General features: G+C 34.4%; 1 pseudogene; it reads left to right on the top strand.

Annotated features, from left to right (window-relative positions):
- The first annotated feature begins 1,044 nt into the window (after window positions 1–1,044).
- LOC149176268 (uncharacterized) overlaps window positions 1,045–14,835 on the top strand; it is a 50,584-nt pseudogene continuing 36,793 nt past the window's right edge.

The following is a 14,835-nucleotide window of genomic DNA, read 5'->3' as shown; positions in this document are numbered from 1 at the left end:
CGAGTCAACTCAACACAAAAAACTCAAAGAAAATATAGGAAGATAGCTATAGCAAAGAGTGTTTCCATGGGAAACAAAGACAAAAAGTAGTCTGCCAAAAACCATAAACACAATTCTACCCAAGGACACCTCGGTGAGTCTCCCCTCTTTGGATCATAACATTGTAGAAGACATGAAGAAGATTCATGCAAACATATCTATATATGAGTTAACCAATATCACGAGTCGGTAGGACCTTCTTCTACATGCCCTTGCACATATCTCTACACGTGATGCTACCTCTTCCAGCAAGGGAACAAGTAAGTCTCCTAAATCGCTTGCATCTTTGCTCAACGTGCTCCGTATGGAGGAGGAAAACTCACTCTGCCCACCTTTCCTGTTATCATTCAAAATATTCAATTTCAATGCCCAAACTATTTGGTTGATTCTGGCGCATCATTCAATGTCATGCCACTCTCCATCGCGAAGAAGATCAATGCCCAATGGAGCAAGACAACTATGTAGATCATCCAACTTAACAGAACATGTGTGTCAACAATTGTTGAACTCTGGGATGTGATCATTTGGTTATCATCCAACGGACGAGTTCATAAATGCATCAATATTGTCATTGTGGACATCCCGGAAGCATACAACATATTGCTTAGTAGAGACTGGTCAAGAAAACTCCAAGGATACTTTTCCCCCAACCAGTCACACTTATGGCTTTTGTACCAGGGAAGAAACAACCAGATCTGGGTGTTGTTAGAAAGATACAAGAGCCACAATGTGAATCCATTGAATGGAGAAAATGAACTATTGGCTTTCGCAGAGCTTATGTTCAAAAATTTCTTTCTGGAGACATAGTTGGGGTGCTATCTTGCACAGCCATCCTCGATCCCACCCGACACATAGTTGGGTCTCATTCCACGCCCAACTAGCGAAAATAAAACTTTTACAGTACATTATAATAGTAGTAGTAGTAGTAGTAGTGATAGTAGTACTAGTGCAATAAGCGGTCCTCGTATAGATGATATGTGGAGCATGTACTTTGATGGTTCCAAGATGCAGGAGGGCTCTAGAGTTGGTTGTGTCTTAACAGACCCGTTGCAGAGGAAGCACTTAATCTCTAGCTGCTTGGAATTTGAGTACACTAACAACACCACCAAGTATGAAGCACACGTCTTGGGCTTACAGAAAGCCATCAACCTCAATGTTGCTTTGCTAAAAGTGGTAGGTGACTCAAAGATCATGGTGCATCAGGTACGTAAGACCATACACTATATGTGACCACATCTTAAAAGTTATCAACAAGAGGTATGGTGACTCATTTCTCAATTCCAAGATTTCAATATTATTTATGTACCAAGAATGCGTAATGCGGGTGCAGATGCCTTGGAAAATGCAGCTACTACAATGACACCATTAAGGGATAGATTTTATGTTAAAACTTTATATAAGCCAACTGTCCCATAGAACATCACTAATTTACATGTTTTTTATGATGATCAACAGATACTCCATTTCTTGGCCAATGTTGATGTCTTCAAGGATGCAGCGATAGATGAAGATGAGCACGAGGAGTCTCTACAGGACACAGCCGATGTAAGCAAAGGAAACCTCATCCCCAAGGGTGTGGTATCACTTGAGAAGTCGTATGACTTACAGAACCACTTTTAGGGACCCATCAATGTTAGAAACCACAGCTCTACATTTTTGCACGAACAGATTAATCTGGGAACGGATAAGGATCTGAAGTTTGTGCATCTTGATATGTGTTTCACACCTTAATATTAGCAATCTTTCACCGACCTCTTCAAGAAGTACCAAGATGTATTCGCATGGACCTATGACGTCCTCAAGACATATGACACATGAATCATCCAACACATCATACCAATCAAGGAAGGGGCCAAGCCTTTTCAACAGAAGCTAAGGAAAGTTCATCCTGCGCTTGAACCCCTCATACAAAAAGAATTGACCAAGTTGTTGGACGCTTGAATCATTTACAAAGTTCGACATTCCACATGGGTTTCCAATTTAGTCCATGTTAGAGAGAGGTCTAGGGAGATCCTCCTATGCATAGATTTCCGTAACCTTAACCGTGCTTTAGACAAGGAAAACTACCTAGTTCCATCCATGGAGCATATACTATAGACAGTATCTAGAGAAGAGATGTTTTCTTTGCTTGATGGCTTTTCAATATATAACTAGGTTTTGGTAGTAGAGCCTGATCTATTCACAGTCCATGAGAAGCTTGGCCAACACATGTACCATCTTCAATCACTTAACGAGAGGATTAACACTCTCCTTGTCAATGGCCAAGACTTGTAATTTTATTTTCAATCATCTGGGGTTGTGCCCCGCTCTATGTACATAGTCTTTTCATTGCTTGCCCAGTTGATTTATTTGTTGTTATATTTTCCTTACTCTTTATTGTAATTTTATTTTCAATCATCTGGGGTCGTGCCCCACTCTATGTACATAGTCTTTTCATTGCTTGCTCAGTTGATTTATTTGTTGTTATATTTTCCTTACACTTTTGTTGTTTTTCTTTTGTAAATAATTATTATTCTGCACTGCATTCTGGCTTCTGAATGTGTATGTGGTAGAATTTCAAAGAGTCTTGTGACACTGCAACACTTGGCTAATCCTGTGTTCATCTTCTCTGTGTTTGGTTGTAACTTTTGGCCGATGAAGTCTTGATGGAAAATACGATCCGTCTCTAAGGAGAGTTTTGGTCAAACCATGAACCTATGTCCATCTTGGGAAACCTCATGCATGTCCTTACATGCTTCTCTGAAGGAACAACCTCTCCTTCTCTCAATAAGTTGGGATCCCTCTTCCCTCTGAAGAATAAATAAGTGCCTATGCACAATTCTCTTTAAAAAATAACAAAGACGGAAGAAGAGAAAGGTTTCCTGCACAGAGAGGTGAAGCAGGTAACTCCACCAGGGTATTTTCCAAACCCGTTTGCATTGCAGAAATGCTTATGTTCCTGCATGACTCAGTCAGGGTACTGTCCAAGCCTGTTGGCAGCAGAGAAACATTAGAGATGAAAAACTTATACTCTAAAAATCATAAGCTCGGGAGAAAAAATACCTTTCCCAATTTGAAACACTGTGATCTGGCTGAATCTTATGATGTGTTCAACTGAGTTGGTAAAAGGTGAACCATGTTTGTCCACATGGTAAGTGGGGAAACTGAAGTGATCTGCACAATGAATAATACCCCTCGAAAGGCCAAGGCCTTACGCTACAAAAAAACAAAATAAAGAAGCTAGTATTCAACTAGTGTGTCACCAAGTGTTGTAGTGGCTGCAATACCCTTCAATATTTTGGCTTGCATTCAAATTTCAGAGCCTTCCTTGGTTTTTTTGTTGATGTTTGTAAACACTCGAGCTCATCGCATGAGCTCTTATAAAGTCTTTAACCCGTTTTTCTTATTTGACCAGTGGTCGTATTTTGGCATATTGATTGCTTAATCATGCTTGCAATCTTGTTCTTCTGATTTTGAAGGTTTGCCTTTATGTGTTTGGGTTTTCTTTGCTATGTGAACATCCATCTTACTCACACACAAATTTGTAAGCATTGTCGCGCAAGTGCTGTCACGGTCGTCGAAAGGTCTATCTCAAGTATCGTTCTTATCGCTCTCAGCTCTAAGACAGTCTCACTGATGGCATGTTTTGTCTTGTTGTCTTGATGTTCAATGTTGTCTCATCATAGAAGTATGCTAGGTGTGTGATCACAATGTCATTTCTGCACAAGTTCACTTGCCTCCCACACTTAGCCATTTTCCTGAAAATCTTTCCAACTGGACAACCCTCTTCCATTTGACCCCGACTGAGCTGCACTGGGAAATCTTAGCCCTTAGTGAACCTGCTCTGCCGCATGGAACTGCACAGTTCTTGAAGCTTTCCTCCAGGTTAACCGCAATGTGCAATCCTGGAGGTGAGAATCATGTCTTCGTCACCATAATTGTGTAGAAACTGCCACCATGCCCTATTTGAACTACACATTCAATAAGAAAATTCATCAAGCCTCCTTCCTGCCTGATGGAACCCCATTGCACAGAGACCGAGGCCTTTAATACTCTCAAAAATTGTGCAGAAATTCCCTACTGGTCCTCTGCTACCTTGTCATGTCTTCCCCTTGGAAACTGTGCAAAAATACCCAATTGGTCCACTGCTGCACTGTCATGTATTCCTCCTTAAAACTGCACAGAACTACCTAGCTAGCCCTTTGTAGCCCTGTCTTGTCTTCCCTCCAGGAACTATGCTGAAGTGACCCTTAGGGTCCCACCTTGCAGCTACCACTGATGTCCTCCACTGCACAATTCTGCCTCCCAGTGTTCACTGCGCAGTTTTCCCCGACAATGAATATTATGCCCCGGAGTTCCCCATCCTAGCCTGAGTTTCACTCTTTGTTGTCTCAATGACTTGTCCTACCTCTCTATCACCTGGAACTGTGAATTTCACAGTTGTTAGGCCCTCTTCCTACCCTGTCATCTATCTTGGGCCTGAAACACAAAAACAGTGCATCATGCTAGACTAGGAGGTGTTGGATTTGATGTCGTCTCGTCATGAGTGAATTGAAAGAAAAGGTACACAAATGGATCATGGTGAGATGAAGAATGTTATGAAGAAGGAGCGCACATGTTAAAAGACTTACTTGCATCTAGGCATGCGAACAAAGCACATCAATCAACAAGTGAAAGGAACACATGCATTGAACCATCTTGCAAGACCAAGACCATCGAAGACCCCGCAACACTAAGCCATGCAGAGGACAAGACAAATCACACCAAGAGTACATCCATAACTTAGTAGTGTAGCTGCTTGAGATGGACACCACAGTCAACTGGTACATGTCAGTAGTTTCAAGTCAAGTTAGGTCATGAGTTGTCTTGGCCATATCACCACTATGGGCTATATATATTGTAACTGAATGTAATGCAATGTGGAAGTCGAATGGACACACAAAATAAGTTGAAGTGTCATGTAAAGTGAAAATTCATAGGAAGTTCAACGGTCATGAGGGTAATCGAAGAGTCACAAGGGCCAGCATCACCCTTGGCTATATATACCCCTCCCATTGTATGAGCAAGGACTTTTCACCATGGCTCCTCCCACATAGCCTTGAGAGTAGACAGTCAATTCTTTGAGGAACGAGGAGTGGCTCCAACATCCCACTACTGGAATAGTGATGTATGGTGTACAGATTTGTCTTGGTACTTTTGCTTAATACAGAAGCATGTTAAGGCCAACACATTTTCATGCATGTTTTGTAGATGTTTGTAAGACTATTCTTTTGGCATTTGTAATACATGTTTGTTTCACATGTACTAAGATAGTTGAACTATTTCGGTTGTTTTAGTACTTACATTATTGGGAATGTGTTGTACCTTTTATCACTATTTTCTCATCTCTATGGAATACTCCATGGGATACTAGACAGACTACCTTTATGTATTACTTATCACCATTGTCTCAATCCTGTGGACTACTCTACGGGATACTAGACAAACTATCTTTGTGTTATACTTATCACCATTGTGACATCCTTGTGGACTACTCCATAGGATACTTGACAGGTCATCTTTGTGTGCATCTTCCAACGACCATCACATCCATGTGGACTACTCCGCTGGGTGGTCTACGTGTTGTCCCCTTCACTGAACACTGGGAGGCAGAATTGAACACTGGGAGGCGGAATTGTGCAGTGGAGGTCATCAGTGGTAGCTGCAAACCAGAAAGGTCTATCCATCATGCATCTCTTCCTAGGTAGTAATATTACCTCTCACTTAGAGGCTCACTTTACTCTCTCCCTTTGTAGTAAGAGAACCGAGGCACAAGTTACATTATGCACTCACCAAGCATACTCACCTCGCTTTTTGAAGACACCAGCATAGCACTCTCATGTGTTGAACAAGAAGAGCTAAGGAAATTCTCTAAGTAAATGTCAATCGGGCCATCATACTAGATGAGACTCCTACACCAAATGGTGTGAGGTCTAATTGGGACTTCATACTGGGGAGATTCCCTGAATGTTGCGGGTCAAGCACCATCAATAGTTGGATATATTATTATACATGTAAGTACATTTTTAATGTTATTATTTCTTTCTAATTTTGGCACATACATTGTTGTTGGGATTTTTCTATATTAGGGCTTATTTTATGCATCTTTTATTCGAAGTTGTGGAAATTGTGTTTCTGGATAGTGAATTCTTTATATATGGGACATGTATAATGAATGAATGTTACTAGGGATGTTTCATTACTGAATTTCATCTTGACAAGCCATTTACGTTGTAAAATGAAGTATAAAATACTTGAAGCTACTTCTGTTGCTGCCCCAGTGCCAAGCAAAGTTCTCTTTGATGCCTCATTGACCTCAAAAATTCAAAGGTCCATATTTTTAATTCTACTTGACTCCAATCTCCCCAAAGGATTAGGCACTGGTCCACAACACAGTTACCGAGCAAATGAGAAAATTATCTAGTACTCATTTTTTTGAGGTAGCAAAAAATCACCCGATTTTGAAAAGTGGTGATTCAGAATACACCTTTCTTTTTTGGAGCATATTTTTGGCACTTTAAATTTTCTTATGTATCAAGTATGAACATTTTTTTTAAAATGCTAGCAATTTTCATACCGATTTTGGAAAGTATTGATACGAGATCAACCCCATTTTTTTAGAGGGTTGATTTTTGACAGTTTAATTTTCTAATGTATTCTTCTTCCCTAAGATATTTATTTTAAGTGCATTTATGTATTTGTGCGTTTTTATTTTTCTTTTCATTTTTTGTAGTGAAATCTTAATTTTTTTCACATAGTTAAATATTTTAAAAACAATTTTCAATATTTTAAATTTAGTATTTTATATATGTTTATGTAATGTTAATTAATATTTCAATGCACATAAAATTATTGCCACTAAAAAAACAATAATTTTAAACATTTGACAAAAAAATACACATTTTCAATCTAAATATAATGAAAAAATACACATTTTGAGACATTTTTGTCAAAAATGACATGTCAAATAAATGATTTTTATGGGGAAATACTAACAAAGAAACTTTAAAAAAATATCATTTTTTATGAACTTTATGTTAAAAATTAATAGTAATAACAGTTTTTTTACAACAAAAAAAAATGATTCACATAAAAATTAAAGTGAAAATCAAATAATACAAATATTAAACATATAACAACAATAATCAAATGCTCATTCTTCTCATAAAATCTCAAAGTCGAAACATTACAATTAAAACTAATGAATATCTCTCAAAAGTGAACTTGATTTGCAAGCATAACTTAGAGGTCATCAACAATATCATATAATCCATGTTCATCATCTTCTACAACTTCATTATTTTCTTCTTCCACAATATTTTTTGCTTGAGTTTCCTCATTTTCCTCTTATAATGGATCTTTCATGTTTGCAAATCTCCCAAATTTTCATTTTCCAATCATTCCATATAACGATGGTTGATGTTCCTTTCCCTTTTTGGCCACACGTGATTCATTAAAATCTCCTTTTCTCAAACCAACTTCTTGCATTGCATCTGGAATAAATTGAAGAGAATTAATTCTTTGTTGAATAAAATTGCATTTTAGTGGGTATTTTTCAATCACAATGCAATTTATTCATTTTTTTAGGAAACATGCTAGTGTTGTACATAATCATCAAGAAAAAAAAAAAGTAAGTAATTTAGTATAAACACATAAAAACGAAAAAGGAAAAAAAATATTAAATTTTAATTTTATATAATAAAACTTACCTGAACCTGAAAATAAATCCAAAATCCAATCTCCTTCATTTGAACATAAATCTATAAGATATTTAATCAATGCTTGGTGTTATTTATAAATTTTAACTATCTCGCATCTTGCATCTTTATCTTCATATGTTAACTTTCTTACAACAACGTCATGAACCAGTACTTCGTTATGACTCTTTCCATCTACTTGATTCAAAAGAATAGACTTACAACTATCATATTTTTTCCAACATTCAACATGGATGAACTCACAATCACTTATAATTGGTTGATCTTCGAAAGAAATAAGATTTGACTTTTGTCTATAACATGACACAGTAAAAGTTCAATTAAGTTATACATAAAAAATAAAATTAAAAAATTAACATTAATCAAACATACAATTTCAATGTCGTACCATCTAAGTTGCATCCATGAGTTTCCATTTCCCTTGAAGCTTGTTAGTAACATTGCAGATTGTGTGTTTGAATGAAATGTCACAAATCTCCAAAGTGGTGATGTTGTGACTTCTTGAAAGCTTGTAAACACTTCATTAAAATTTGGATAAGTATAAGCCTCACTATCATATCCAATGTCTGGAAAATCGAAACCATGAGGAATGTTTGCAAAAACCAGGCCATATTCCCTTTTAGGTATGAGTTTTGCAATTTCTTCAAAATCACATTGTATTATTGGATATTTGATAGTGTCCAACCCATTCCAAATTAAATTATTAAGAGTAGGATCAAGTTCAACATTCCTAAGGCACTTTTGTCTCAGCCTTTCCAACTTAATTTTTTCAATGAAGCATTTGAAAGTATTTGGTGCTCCACTCACATTCTTGTATTTTCATATAAATATTATGACTAAATAAATAAAGTAAAAATTGTTAAAGTAGTGATATGTATAAAAAATAATACCAAAAACAATACGTTATATTTAAAAGAAAAATATAATCCAAGAAAAAGTAAAATTAATTCAACAAACATACTTTTGAAATTCTTAGCACATTTCATCCAATAAAATTTCACATGACATATTATTCATCTGACTAGTTTTTCATCCTTAACTCCTTGCAATGTTCTCTGAGGTGTGATAGTCATATCATCTGGAATTTGCTTCATTTGAGGACCTGTCTTACTATTGATACATATTATGGATTTAGACTTTTTAACCTTCTGATTTTTTATGGCAATATTTTCTCACATGTCAAAAATATCATCAATCAATTCCCATATCTCCCCTGTTCTAAATACCAACTGGAAAATGTTATGTATGCCTCTGAATATTTATGAATTTACTTCGCCACCTTTGTAATTGATTTTATCCTTAATTTGATAACTTGTTTCCAAACAACATTCTTTCCAAAAGCTTAAACTGAATTTTGTCTTATTCCCACCACATTTTTTTACAAATTCATTATGAATAAATCTAACCCTTTGGATGAAAATCATAAACATTCTATATTCATTATTTTCATTATGATCCCATGCCAAAAAATTTGTGTCTGGTTCTGTTAAACTAGCATAAATGATGCATTTCACTATTTCAAAAAGAGATTTATTGAGATATACCTCAATCAATTGTCTTTTGGCCTCTGCTGAATGGTTCCCTCAAATTACATAATAGTTGTATTCAAAGCATTGTGTCCTATCAAATGCCTCTTTGTTGGGAACTTGATTTGAATCAATAAGAACCACATATACATATGGATTGTACCTAAACAATTTTTTCAAATTATGGACATGTAGGTGATGTGTCTTTCTAATTCGATATTGAGATTATCCTTCATCTGGCCTATAGAATTGGCTAACATTAAGATGAAATTTTTTTCCACCATTAATTAATTTATTCTTCCTCAAGTGATATCGAATGGAATTTTGTTTTTTTTAATAATGTCATCCTCTAAATCGGCACCTGGTGTTATGATTTCTTTATTGCCCTTAGAACTTTCACTTTGATCCTCACTGCTGCCTATGATTTTAACAGATTGACCAACCTTTGATTTCTTCTTCTTACTTGTTAACATATCTTCTTCTACATAAAAAAATCTCATCATCATCAATTGGAAGAGAGATATTCATGGGCATTTTTCTTTTTGGTGTTTTATCTATTTTATCCTTTTGGACAATAGTTATAACATCCTCCTCACTAATGGTAACATATTTTTCAACTTCAATTTCCACATCTTCAAAAGAAACATATTTAGCTTTGCTAGATTGACCCACCTTAAATATTCTTTGATGATCCCTTGTATGTACTATTGCAATGTCATGGATTGTTGCTCTGTGATTCCTTCTCCTTTCTTCTTCTGACCCTGCATGGAAATTGCTGATCACATTCATAATATTTGGCTCTAGATAATAAATACCCTCCATCGTGATTGGAAGACTCTCAGCAAAATCGTATCAAAGAAAATACAATATGTCAATGATCAGTCATTTATAAAAAAATATAATGATCCTTACAATAATGCATAACACATAAATATAAATAATCATACTTACAATGTTAATTGAAATGCTCGTTGTGATTTCTTCACACAATGGTGTAGATTCTTCATATGTGTCTCTTGACCTTTGAGAGATGATATCTAACATTTTCATGTGTCTCGAGCAATTTTGTAAGAACATAAATAGTGTCTGCATTCGACACCAAAAATATGTCTTGTACTCTACCCATCACCTCCTATGGTTAACCAATGTTAATCATACCATAGTATAGATAGATATGTGTACTATCGTTGGTTTCAATATCTTTAACATGCCATGTAAATTTTGTTTTATTATTTCTCGTGAATTCCTCCATTCAAAACTAATCTTGAATGTTCTTGACGGCCCAGTTGCTGGACATTTACGATGTTTCTCAATTCGATTATGTTCAACAGTATTCGTAGAGCATCCAACTGCAACTTTAGATGATAGAATTGTTTCCCTTGTTCCATAAACTTTCACAGAAACCTTCCTTGATGCCATCTTCCTCAATATGTATATATATATATATATATATATATATCAAACCTTTTTTTTTAAATTAGGGTCCAAAGCCCATGGCCTGGTAGGCTCACCCGCAGGCTTTTGGCCTGTCGGCCCAGCGGTTGGGCCTACTCGGCCCCAATTAGCCTTGCACACGAGCTTTCCACCCTATTTTTTTTAAATACAAAAAATCATAATTGATTAAAAAAAAAAAAAAAAAAACTTTTAGAAAAGAAAAAAAAAAGAATTAAAAAAAAAACATATTAAAAAAAAGCTATAATTCTTTTAAAAAAAAAGAAAAAAAAAGATTTTTTTTAAACCAATATAAATGGTTTAAAAAAAAATAATTTATTTTTCTTTTGTTTTGCATGTTTGAAAAAAAAATCAATAAATGGATTTATATTTTCTAAAGGAAATGGTGTGTGTGTGTTTTCGTGCAAGAATTAAAATGCTTCCCAAATGAAATTATGTGTGTGTTTTCGTGCAAGAATAAAAATGCTCCCCAAATGAAATTAAAAAATAAAAAGATAAAGATAAATAAATAAAATAAAATACCAATTTTTTCATTTCAAAGCCCTTAAAAAAAAAAAAAAAAAAAAAAAAACTCTAAATTTTTCTCCTAAAAATCCTACATTTCAAAGCCCTAAAAAATAAAAAAATTCTTAATTTTTCTCCTAAAAATCCTACAAATATGAGTTTTTTTCATCTTCTTTGCTATAAAAATATTAAAAAATAGAGCTTTTTTATGTGGTTTTTCCCATAAAACAACAAATTTTCCCCAAATTCCTTTTTAAATAGACAATATAGAAGGAAAACTAACATTTCAAATGCGAAAAACTCTCATTGAATGTGTTATCGATGACAATGCAGCTCCTCCGCAAAATTGCTCCAAACTTTTTAACAAGACCCAAAAGACTTGATGTGATATGACAAATAAAAACAATGAATGTTATTATATAGCAAAGTTTGTAGAATTGATTTAGTGTTTCTCGGATGTGGTATTAAAATTAAAATTAAAAAAAAATATATATATATAGTTTTTTTTTTTTTTGGTAGGTAAGAACCCACAGGGGATTTGAACCAGTGACCTATCACAAGGAGTGCCTTAATAGTGCACCCATTCACCATCAATCCAAAGCCCCGTGGGCTAAAATAAAAATAAATAGTTAATATTATAGTTTTAGATTAGTTTTTATTCACTGTGGGATAAAACAATAAATATTAATTATAAAAATTAATTTAGTTACATAGTCAATGTTAAATAATTTGAATAGAAAATTTATTTTAATTTCAAAGAAATGCATTAAACGAAAATTTCTGTAGATATTCTGAATAGAAAATATGGTGAAATTTTTCAAGGCCAAAAGTTTAGTAATATGTTTTCAAGTAAATTTTAGAGGAAAATTTTGGAGGGACATATTTCAAAATGAAAGTTTTGGAGGGAAAACTTTCGGTGAAATCTTTTGGAGAGATAGTTTGGAGTGAAAATTTTCAGCGAAAAAAATTGGGGGGAAACTTTAGAGGGAATTTTCAATCTCTAAGCTATAAATTTTCATTGGGAGAGAGTGCATTTGTATCATTCGACATCTTCTTGTTGAAGGTCATGGATTCTTCTGCTATTGAATTTTTTATTTTTGTAGCATCGACATCTTCATCATGCAACAACTTTATTCATTTTGATAAATGTAACAGGAATTTTTTCACTATGAATAGAGAGATAAAATTTACACTTGGTCGTAATCCTAAGGATGATGAGAGAAACATTGACGAAGGGATACAAAATGAATTTCCTGTGAATAGAGAGACAATTTTTCCACTTAGTCCTAATCGTAAGGATTATGAGAGCACCACTGACGAAGGGAAGGATGAAGAATTTCTAGTAAATAGAGAGTCAAATTTTCCACTTAGTCCTAATCCTAAGGATTATGAGAGCACCACTGATGAAGGGGGGGATGAAGAATTTCCAGAGTCAAATTTTTCACATAGTCCTAATCCTAAGGATTCTGAGAGCACCATTGAGGAAGGGGAGGGCAAGGATTAACAATTTCCAATAAATAGATATTCAAATTCTCCACCTAGTCCTAATCCTAAGGATTATGAGAGCACCGCTGACAAAGGGGAGGATGAATAATTTCCATCAAATAGAAATTCAAAGTTTCCACTAGTTTTAATCCCAAAGATTATGAGACCACCACTGATGAAGGGGAGGTTGAAGAATTTCCTACAAATGATAATTTGACTATGAATAGAGAGTCATATTTTCCACTTAGTCATAATCCCAAGGATTATGCGAGCACTAGTTATGAAGGGGAGGATGAAGAGTTTCTTGCAAATGATAATTTTAGAGGAACATATGTGAATAATGCATTTTCTCTAAGGGAGTGTTTCAAAGGCACTCATGGTGATGACAAATTGAATCTTCCAAGGGAGGATTTCAAAAGCACGGATGAAGATGGTGAATAATTTCGTTTGATTCAAGATTTCAAAAGCACATATGTTGGTAGTGAAGAATTTCCTTCAAGTGAGGATGGTAATGAATATTTTCCAAGCACTGATGGTGATGAATTTTCTAACTATGTTCAGAATGTTCATAGTAAATATAATATTCCTCCTAATGATGATGAAAATGCTTCTACATATAATAATGAAATGATGGATATGTTGCAAAAAGATATTGTATCTAGGAGTAGGAGTAGACCTTTTTATATTAATCCAAAATATTCTACTATACAAGGTCTAAGATATAATATCTCACAATTAGAAGTTCTATCAGTGATCTGATTTCAAGTGAATGTTGTCGAAAGGATTGTTTGAAAGATATGGATTTCAACTTTGCTTTGGAGCAAAGGAAGAGATATCTATCAACGAATAAAAGCATGCAAAATTCATTTTTAGTGGGTTACATGCAATCTACACTTGCAAGTTATTATTATCATATTGGGAATGTATTGATATGTAGAAAGGCTTTCAAAACATTGCATTAAATTAGTAATTTTGATTTTTCAAGAATCTAAGAAAGACTAGAAAAATATCCTACATATTATTCAAAAGTAAATTAAAAAAGAGAGGTTGGACCATCAAAAATTACTGGAATGTCATGGATGAAAGACTTATTTTCAAAGCATGGAGAGTGTATACCAAATAATGACAAAATACATGTTCCAGATAATTTTTCAAGACGAGAAATCTATAGCTTATACAGAGAATATGCAAAAGGTGCTCAAGGAGATGGTAATTTTATTACATATTCATATTTTACAAGGACAGGGAAGAGCAAATTCAATAATGTTTGTATTCCTAAGAAGACAAGGATGGGGGTTTGCAGTACATGTGCTTATCTTAAATAAAAAAGGGATAAATGTCAAGGGGCAGAAAGAGGTATCCATTCATAAAATTATTTTTAAATATTGGATAGTTATCAACTATGAAAATATATTTATTAATAGGTTTATTTTATTTTGTGTGCACATTCCAATGTTAAAGCACTTCAAGAGCATCACAATCAGAAAACAAGTGAAAGACAAAAATTGTATAAGCATCAAAATAAGTGTTATGATAATATAAATAAATATTTGGGTGTGATAGTTGATGGTATAGACCAAAAGAAAACACTTTTTCCACATTTTGTGTGCTCACCAAAAAAATTACTAGAGGAAAATTTTATTCAATTTCACTTGGTTTGTTGTATGGTATTTAATGGGAAGATGTCGCCAAGGGTTTACTTCACAGCTCCAAATATTCATAATGATGCAAATCTTACCATAACTATAATCCATGATGTGGTTTCTCATTGGTCTGGTATTCTTCCTAAAGTTTTGTATCTTCAATTAGACAACACAAGCCATGAAAACAAAAATCAAGTTCTTTTTGGATATCTAAACATGCTTGTTGAATTGGGAATTTTAAAAAAATTAAAGGTTGGTTTCCTTCTTGTTGGGCACACTCATGACCATATTGATCAAATGTTTAGTCCTTTTTTAGTAACATTGAGGAGGAAGGATTTTGGGAGTGTGCCATCATTAATTGAATGTGTTAAGAAATCATACATTTCATAGCCTATTTTTCATGTGTTGGAAGAAACTATGGGCATGCGAAGGTTTATTATGAGATCGCAT

This window comes from Pinus tabuliformis, chromosome 4_1 (assembly GCF_031772625.1).
Source record: "Pinus tabuliformis cultivar Carrire ecotype Pingquan chromosome 4_1, CPIR1, whole genome shotgun sequence".
NCBI classification, from domain to species: Eukaryota; Viridiplantae; Streptophyta; class Pinopsida; order Pinales; family Pinaceae; genus Pinus; species Pinus tabuliformis.
Note: the sequence above shows the minus strand (reverse complement) of the source record. Positions and strands in the feature narration are given on the sequence as shown.